Source organism: Populus nigra, chromosome 2 (assembly GCF_951802175.1).
Source record: "Populus nigra chromosome 2, ddPopNigr1.1, whole genome shotgun sequence".
Classification (NCBI taxonomy): Eukaryota; Viridiplantae; Streptophyta; class Magnoliopsida; order Malpighiales; family Salicaceae; genus Populus; species Populus nigra.
The window spans coordinates 19643115-19650614 of NC_084853.1; positions in this window are offsets into that span (position 1 = coordinate 19643115).

Below are 7500 nucleotides of genomic sequence, written 5' to 3' on the forward strand. Positions count from 1 at the left end.
GCCGCGCGCGCGCGCCCAAGGGCCCCCAAGGGCCCCAGGCCCTCAGGCCCCAGCGCCCCAGCGCCCAGCGCGGGCGGGCGCGCGCGCGCGTGTGGTCTTTGAGGGGCGCCGGCCTGGTGGCTCCCTAAAGAGCAATAAGTGTCATTGCAGCTCTGGCAGGGGGAGACACTACTAGGTCCCAGCTGTCACCCCCCCTCTAAAAAATTCATTTCTTGGTATTTTGAGCTGAAATTTTGCACAGAGGTTGGCAAAAATCCAATCCACCTTCATTAATTTTCCCAGAATTTTTCGAGGTCGGGAAGTATTTGTTTTAATTTTCCTACCATTAGAAATCGAGTAAATCCGCAAAACTAGGAACCGGCCCGGAATGACCCCAAATTCAGTGGGCAGCCTCATAAAAATATGGCTGATTTTACTGGATTGGTTTCATGTGGAAAGCACGATGTTTTCTTGTAGGAATGCGGGAACCCCGGCAGCTCGCCTGCCGCGGCCAGCGACGTCGGGGACGCTGGCCTGCGCTGTCGAGCCCGCGAGGGCTGTCTCCGCGGCAGGCCCCCCCTGAACGGGGCACGACAGGCCACCGCGCTGGCTCGTCCAGCGTCGACAGTCCCTCGTCCAGGTTTCAGATCGCGCCAAGTCGAACCCATGACCTGCTCAAGCCATCGTGCGCTGCCGAATTCGCATCTGCGTGTAGGCTGCCATTCCACGCGGCAGCCCCTGTTTTCGTCAGCGTGCCCCCCTGACGAATTTTCCTGCCTGGCCCAGTCCAGCGTCCAGCCCCTGTTCGTCGAAAAATCTGCGCTGCCGATTTTCCACGCGGCAGCCCCTCTTTTCGTCAGCGTGCCCCCCTGACGAATTTTCCTGCCTGGCCCGGCCAGTCCAGCCCCTGTTCGTCGAAAAATCTGCGCTGCCGATTTTCCACGCGGCAGCCCCTCTTTTCGTCAGCGTGCCCCCCTGACGAATTTTCCTGCCTGGCCCGGCCGGTCCAGCATCCAGCCCCTGTTCGTCGAAAAATCTGCGCTGCCGATTTTCCACGCGGCAGCCCCTGTTTTCCTCAGCGTGCCCCCCTGACGAATGTTCGTCGAAAAATCTGCGCTGCCGATTTTCCACGCGGCAGCCCCTCTTTTCGTCAGCGTGCCCCCCTGACGAATGTTCGTCGAAAAATCTGCGCTGCCGATTTTCCACGCGGCAGCCCCTCTTTTCGTCAGCGTGCCCCCTGACGAATTTTCCTGCCTGGCCCAGTCCAGCGTCCAGCCCCTGTTCGTCGAAAAATCTGCGCTGCCGATTTTCCACGCGGCAGCCCCTCTTTTCGTCAGCGTGCCCCCCTGACGAATTTTCCTGCCTGGCCCGGCCGGTCCAGCCCCTGTTCGTCGAAAAATCTGCGCTGCCGATTTTCCACTCCGCAGCCCCTGTTTTCGTCAGCGTGCCCCCCTGACGAATTTTCCTGCCTGGCCCGGCCAGTCCAGCGCCCAGCCCCTGTTCGTCGAAAAATCTGCGCTGCCGATTTTCCCCGACGAACCTGCAGCTGCACAAATCCGCGCTGCCACTGCCCCATTGTCTGGACCAACAGTCTTTTCCATCAAGCCCTGGACTATAAATCGTCCAGACTCATCGCCAGCACCCGCTGCCGATTCTGCCGACTTTGCCGATTTCGTCGGCGCTGCCGATTCCAACACTGCCCGCCGTGCCTGAACCAGCGCTGTTTCGTCAGCGTGTCCCCTTGACGAATTTCCCTGCCTGGCCTGGACAGTCCATCTTCCAGCCCATGTTCATCGAAAAATCTGCGCTGCCGATTTCCCCGACGAACCTGCAGCTGCACAAATCTGCGCTGCCGATTTCCCCCCCTGTCGGCATGGCTGCCGCTGCCCCGATGTCCAGACCAACAGTCTTTTTTGTCGACTTTGCCGATTTTGTCCGCGCTGCCGATTCCAACACTACCCCCTGCATCCAAACCAGCATTGTTTCGTCAGCTCTTCCCCTGACGATTTTAGCCCTGTAACAAACAGTAGGCCTCCAATCCCGCCAACGGGAGCCAAGTTGATAGGGAAGAGAATTGAATGACGCGCCTGGTCCTCGCACCCCGCCACCCGAGGGGCCTTTTTCCCGGCAGCCTCTGAAAAACTCTAGCTTTCACGGTCCTCGCCGCCCCTCACCACCATGGCAGGTGTCACGGGGGTGATTTTTCGCAACGAAATCCAACCCGTGCGGCAGCCTAGTCCCTCACTAGACTCAGCCTTCCCTCGCCACTCCCACTCGTGTTTGCCTAGTAACTAAGCAAGCGGAATACACAAGCAAGAATAGGAATCATAGTGCACAACAAGCTTTACAGGAACTCTTTCCCAACCTTTATTAATCTCATACACAAAGGAAACTATACACAAATCCGTATGTGTGCTATGCACAAAGATTACATGCTACACAAGCTACCTCTAACTAGTGTTCTTGCATGCCCCTACATGCTGGACATCCCCACCCGAACGCCCTTACATTTTGAACATTCCCACCCGAATGCTCTTTACATTTGGAACACTCTCACCCGAATGCTCTCTACATTTGGGAACACCCTCACCCGAATGCTCCCCCACACACAAGAGCTGCATCTTGTATTTATAGACAAGCAAAGGAGCTGCAAAGGCTCCTCCCCATTATCCCCCATTTTCGGGAACTAGTGGAGCACTACCTCTCCCCCACGCTCCCATGTTTTCAGGACATGGTGGAGCACTACCTCACACCCATTATCCCATGTTTTCAGGACATAGTGGCCCGGCCAGCACCCAAGTTATGCTCCCATGTTCTGCCTCCCATGAAGCTGCCACTTTCCCCATTTTCGGGCTGTCTGCTTGCCAGCCCCAGCTGCCAGTTTCTGCTGCGTCAGCTGCTGACTTAGAAGGTCCATCACCTAAGTCCCACGTCCATGCCAAGTCACAAGCTCAAAGACTCGCATAGACCATTGCATGCTGCCTGCCGAATTCATTTCTGCCTATGCAAGGCTGCCGCAATCCATCGCTGCCGAATTCTAGGCAGTGTGCCTTCGTTGGCGCGTCCCAGCGCCTAGAGCTCTTTTCCCATGCCTTGGACAGTCCCTCGCCCAAGTTTCCAATCGTGCCAAGTCGAGCCCCTGACTTGCACAAGTTGCTGCGCGCTGCCGAATCCGCATCTGCGTGCAGGCTGCCCCTGCCTACGCTGCCGAATTCGCATATGCGTGCAGGCTGCCAATCTCTGCGCTGCCGAATTCGCATCTGCGTGCAGGCTGCTCCTGCCTACGCTGCCGAATTCTGCGATAGCCCCAATTCTCGTCAGCCTACCTCCTGACGAGGCTTGGACAGTCCCTCGTCCAGCCCATGTTCGTCAACAATCTTCGCTGCCGATTTTCCCTTGACGAACCTACAGCCGCATAAATCTGCGCCGCCGATTTCTCGCACTGATGGCATGGCTGCCAGCACCCTCAGGCCTTGTTTTGGCCAGCCAGCCAAAGCGTGCACCTCGTGCACATTTGACACTGTGACAAACCACCCCTACCAAAAGAACCCGACGCCCTCGTCGGACAGATTTGAAGTACCCTTTGCACCGCATCTGTTCCTCGTCACACTTCATGTTTCTCCGCATGAAACCTCTTCGGTTTTCCCACATTCAACAACAAATTCAGTCCACCGAATCTTTGTCAACCTGTTTCAAAACCAAGCTGTGACACATTCTGTTTTGGCTCGTTAGTTTTCCACAAATGTCAAACACATCATACTCGCAAGTATGTTTTCGCAAAGTTTAGATGCCATGCCGCCTAGCACCCAAGGAATCCGTCCCTTCCTTCACAAAATACATCCACACAAAATCACTTTGAAGAACCCATATGAGCTCCCATACGAACATCTAGTTCTTCAACCATTCTGCGTGCCCCAAAACTGCAAGTATACCAATATTGCTTACTTGTCTGCTCTTCAGCAATCAACACATCCTGCCGAATTCGCCTCTGCCCCTGCAAGGCTGCTGCTTGTTCATCGCTGCTGAACTCAATGCAGTGTGTTTTTCGTTGGCGCATCCTCACGCCTGGAGTTAAACCATGATCTGTCCATCGTCAAAGTTTTGAAACTCCCCCAAGTCTGCCTCGCACAAGGCAGTTTGGCCGCTCCTAAGTCTTCATCAACTCAGCTGGCCCCCTTCACACTAACTCTTTCCTTAGTGTTGAGCACACGTATAGGATTTACGTATGCCGTTTCTTCTCCATCCTTCCCCACGGAAGTAGCACTAGGCTGTGCTCTCAACAGGCAGTCCCTTGCGAAGTGCTTCCCCTCGCAAATAAAACAGCCCAAACATGATTCCGAAACATTTTCTTGCCCTTGGCTTCTGACTCCCCTTTGTCATCAGCCCTCTTAGGTTCTCCACCTGCAAGAAATAAGAATGCGACAGTGCTGTTACGCCCAGCACCAACTCAGTTTCGATGATCAACTCCATCTCATGTCGAAGTCTTTCAGCAAGTCCCTCCAAGTCCATTTGTAACCTGCCATAGCACAAACACATAGCATCCCAGCATCAAATTTCGTCTGACCTGGTTCCCCCATGCGCTACTGTCATGCCTTAGAAACTTCGTCAATCACACAAGATTTCGCTGACGCAAAACAGCCCCAACTGTTTTCAACCTTCGCTGTATGTTTCGTCCACCGAAAACTCGCAACCCTTTGTCCCAACAAAGGTCATTGGCATTTTGCTTCCATCACTGCAATCCATCGCAATGCCCAAAATAGCCACTCGTACTGATTTCAAGACAGTACCCAAAATCATCTTCGTCGACGATTTTGGCTTCCACACCAAGCCCACTGAATCGGCTGCCGAATCTGTCACCCAGTCTGTCCCTCGACATCGCGCAGACTCTTTGAGACACACCCCCACGGTACTGCCTCCTCTGTTATGCCTCCAATCCTGGTCCCAGCGTGACTAAAGTCTATCTCAGCCACTGTCTTCTTCACCCTGAACTATCCATCATCAAGGTCTCCACCGAAGACATCAATTCTGCCTCCCCAAAGGCAGTAAGCACAACAAATCTTCGTAGATTCGTCTGCCCTCAACTTGGTCTCTGGATTTTGCTTCCACCTCCCTGAACATTCATCTCCCTGAACATTCCTTCCTTGAGATGCACAACAATCCCTACGTTCTGCCACCAAGGCAGCAAGCAAGGCCAGACCGCATCCACTCCGATATATGCTGGCTCATGATGACTGAATTCCATCTCGGTCATCTAGCAAACGTATAAGGTTTACGTATGCCTAATCTCAAACGCCATCTTCCACAATGACAACTTCAAGGTTTCCCCTCCTTGGGCAACAATCTCATACAAAGTAATTTCCATCGCAAGAGAACAACAATGCAAATTTCAGTTTCGAACCCTTACCGATTTGCCTTCTCGTCTGACGGTCCATCATCAGCAGCAACAAGTTTAGGCTCTCCACGTTTACTTGCTTCTTCTTCTGTCTCGCCCCATCCTTCCCTCAAGGCTTTGACGAAAATACAGAAGCGCCCAGCAGCCCCTCCGCTGGACCCTGCTCTCAAGCCTGCCAGTCCATCTGACAGTTTCAATGGCCGAATCAGCACCCATTTTGCGCTGATCCCTTCATCATCACTTTGCGTCGCCCATGGAGTTAAACCCCCAAAACTCCGCAGCCCTTTTGAACACCAACACTGCCCAAAATGCTAGAAAGTTTACCTCAAATGGTTCGGAACAAATCAGCCCTTCGATCTGCCCTCACAGAACAGCCCATCGTCTGTGCTACGAAACAGTCCATCGTTTCGTCATGAACGCAAGCTGCGCTCTCCTCCAAAGTTTCTGCCGGTCCCATCGGCAGCAGCAATGTTTCCCTCAAATCAGTGCCTTCGATTTGTCCAGAGAAACATCAGCATTCTCGTCGCTGATCATTGCGCTGGAATCTGCCTATCCCTTGGCAGAAGCAGTAGTCCTCCCAAATCACTCCGTTGATTTGGCCGCAGAATCATTCTCGTCATCCTGCAAAGACAGCAACAGCGCTCTGATACCACTTGTCACGGGGGTGATTTTTCGCAACGAAATCCAACCCGTGCGGCAGCCTAGTCCCTCACTAGACTCAGCCTTCCCTCGCCACTCCCACTCGTGTTTGCCTAGTAACTAAGCAAGCGGAATACACAAGCAAGAATAGGAATCATAGTGCACAACAAGCTTTACAGGAACTCTTTCCCAACCTTTATTAATCTCATACACAAAGGAAACTATACACAAATCCGTATGTGTGCTATGCACAAAGATTACATGCTACACAAGCTACCTCTAACTAGTGTTCTTGCATGCCCCTACATGCTGGACATCCCCACCCGAACGCCCTTACATTTTGAACATTCCCACCCGAATGCTCTTTACATTTGGAACACTCTCACCCGAATGCTCTCTACATTTGGGAACACCCTCACCCGAATGCTCCCCCACACACAAGAGCTGCATCTTGTATTTATAGACAAGCAAAGGAGCTGCAAAGGCTCCTCCCCATTATCCCCCATTTTCGGGAACTAGTGGAGCACTACCTCTCCCCCACGCTCCCATGTTTTCAGGACATGGTGGAGCACTACCTCACACCCATTATCCCATGTTTTCAGGACATAGTGGCCCGGCCAGCACCCAAGTTATGCTCCCATGTTCTGCCTCCCATGAAGCTGCCACTTTCCCCATTTTCGGGCTGTCTGCTTGCCAGCCCCAGCTGCCAGTTTCTGCTGCGTCAGCTGCTGACTTAGAAGGTCCATCACCTAAGTCCCACGTCCATGCCAAGTCACAAGCTCAAAGACTCGCATAGACCATTGCATGCTGCCTGCCGAATTCATTTCTGCCTATGCAAGGCTGCCGCAATCCATCGCTGCCGAATTCTAGGCAGTGTGCCTTCGTTGGCGCGTCCCAGCGCCTAGAGCTCTTTTCCCATGCCTTGGACAGTCCCTCGCCCAAGTTTCCAATCGTGCCAAGTCGAGCCCCTGACTTGCACAAGTTGCTGCGCGCTGCCGAATCCGCATCTGCGTGCAGGCTGCCCCTGCCTACGCTGCCGAATTCGCATATGCGTGCAGGCTGCCAATCTCTGCGCTGCCGAATTCGCATCTGCGTGCAGGCTGCTCCTGCCTACGCTGCCGAATTCTGCGATAGCCCCAATTCTCGTCAGCCTACCTCCTGACGAGGCTTGGACAGTCCCTCGTCCAGCCCATGTTCGTCAACAATCTTCGCTGCCGATTTTCCCTTGACGAACCTACAGCCGCATAAATCTGCGCCGCCGATTTCTCGCACTGATGGCATGGCTGCCAGCACCCTCAGGCCTTGTTTTGGCCAGCCAGCCAAAGCGTGCACCTCGTGCACATTTGACACTGTGACAGCAGGCCTCTAATCCCACCCATCAGCAGTTGTAGCCGATAGGGCAGTGATTTGAATGACGCGTCGCGGGCCTCCGGGTCATCTCACCCGGCCATTAATTGGAGCGTTTTTGGCTGGCCGAGGATGGGGGGATG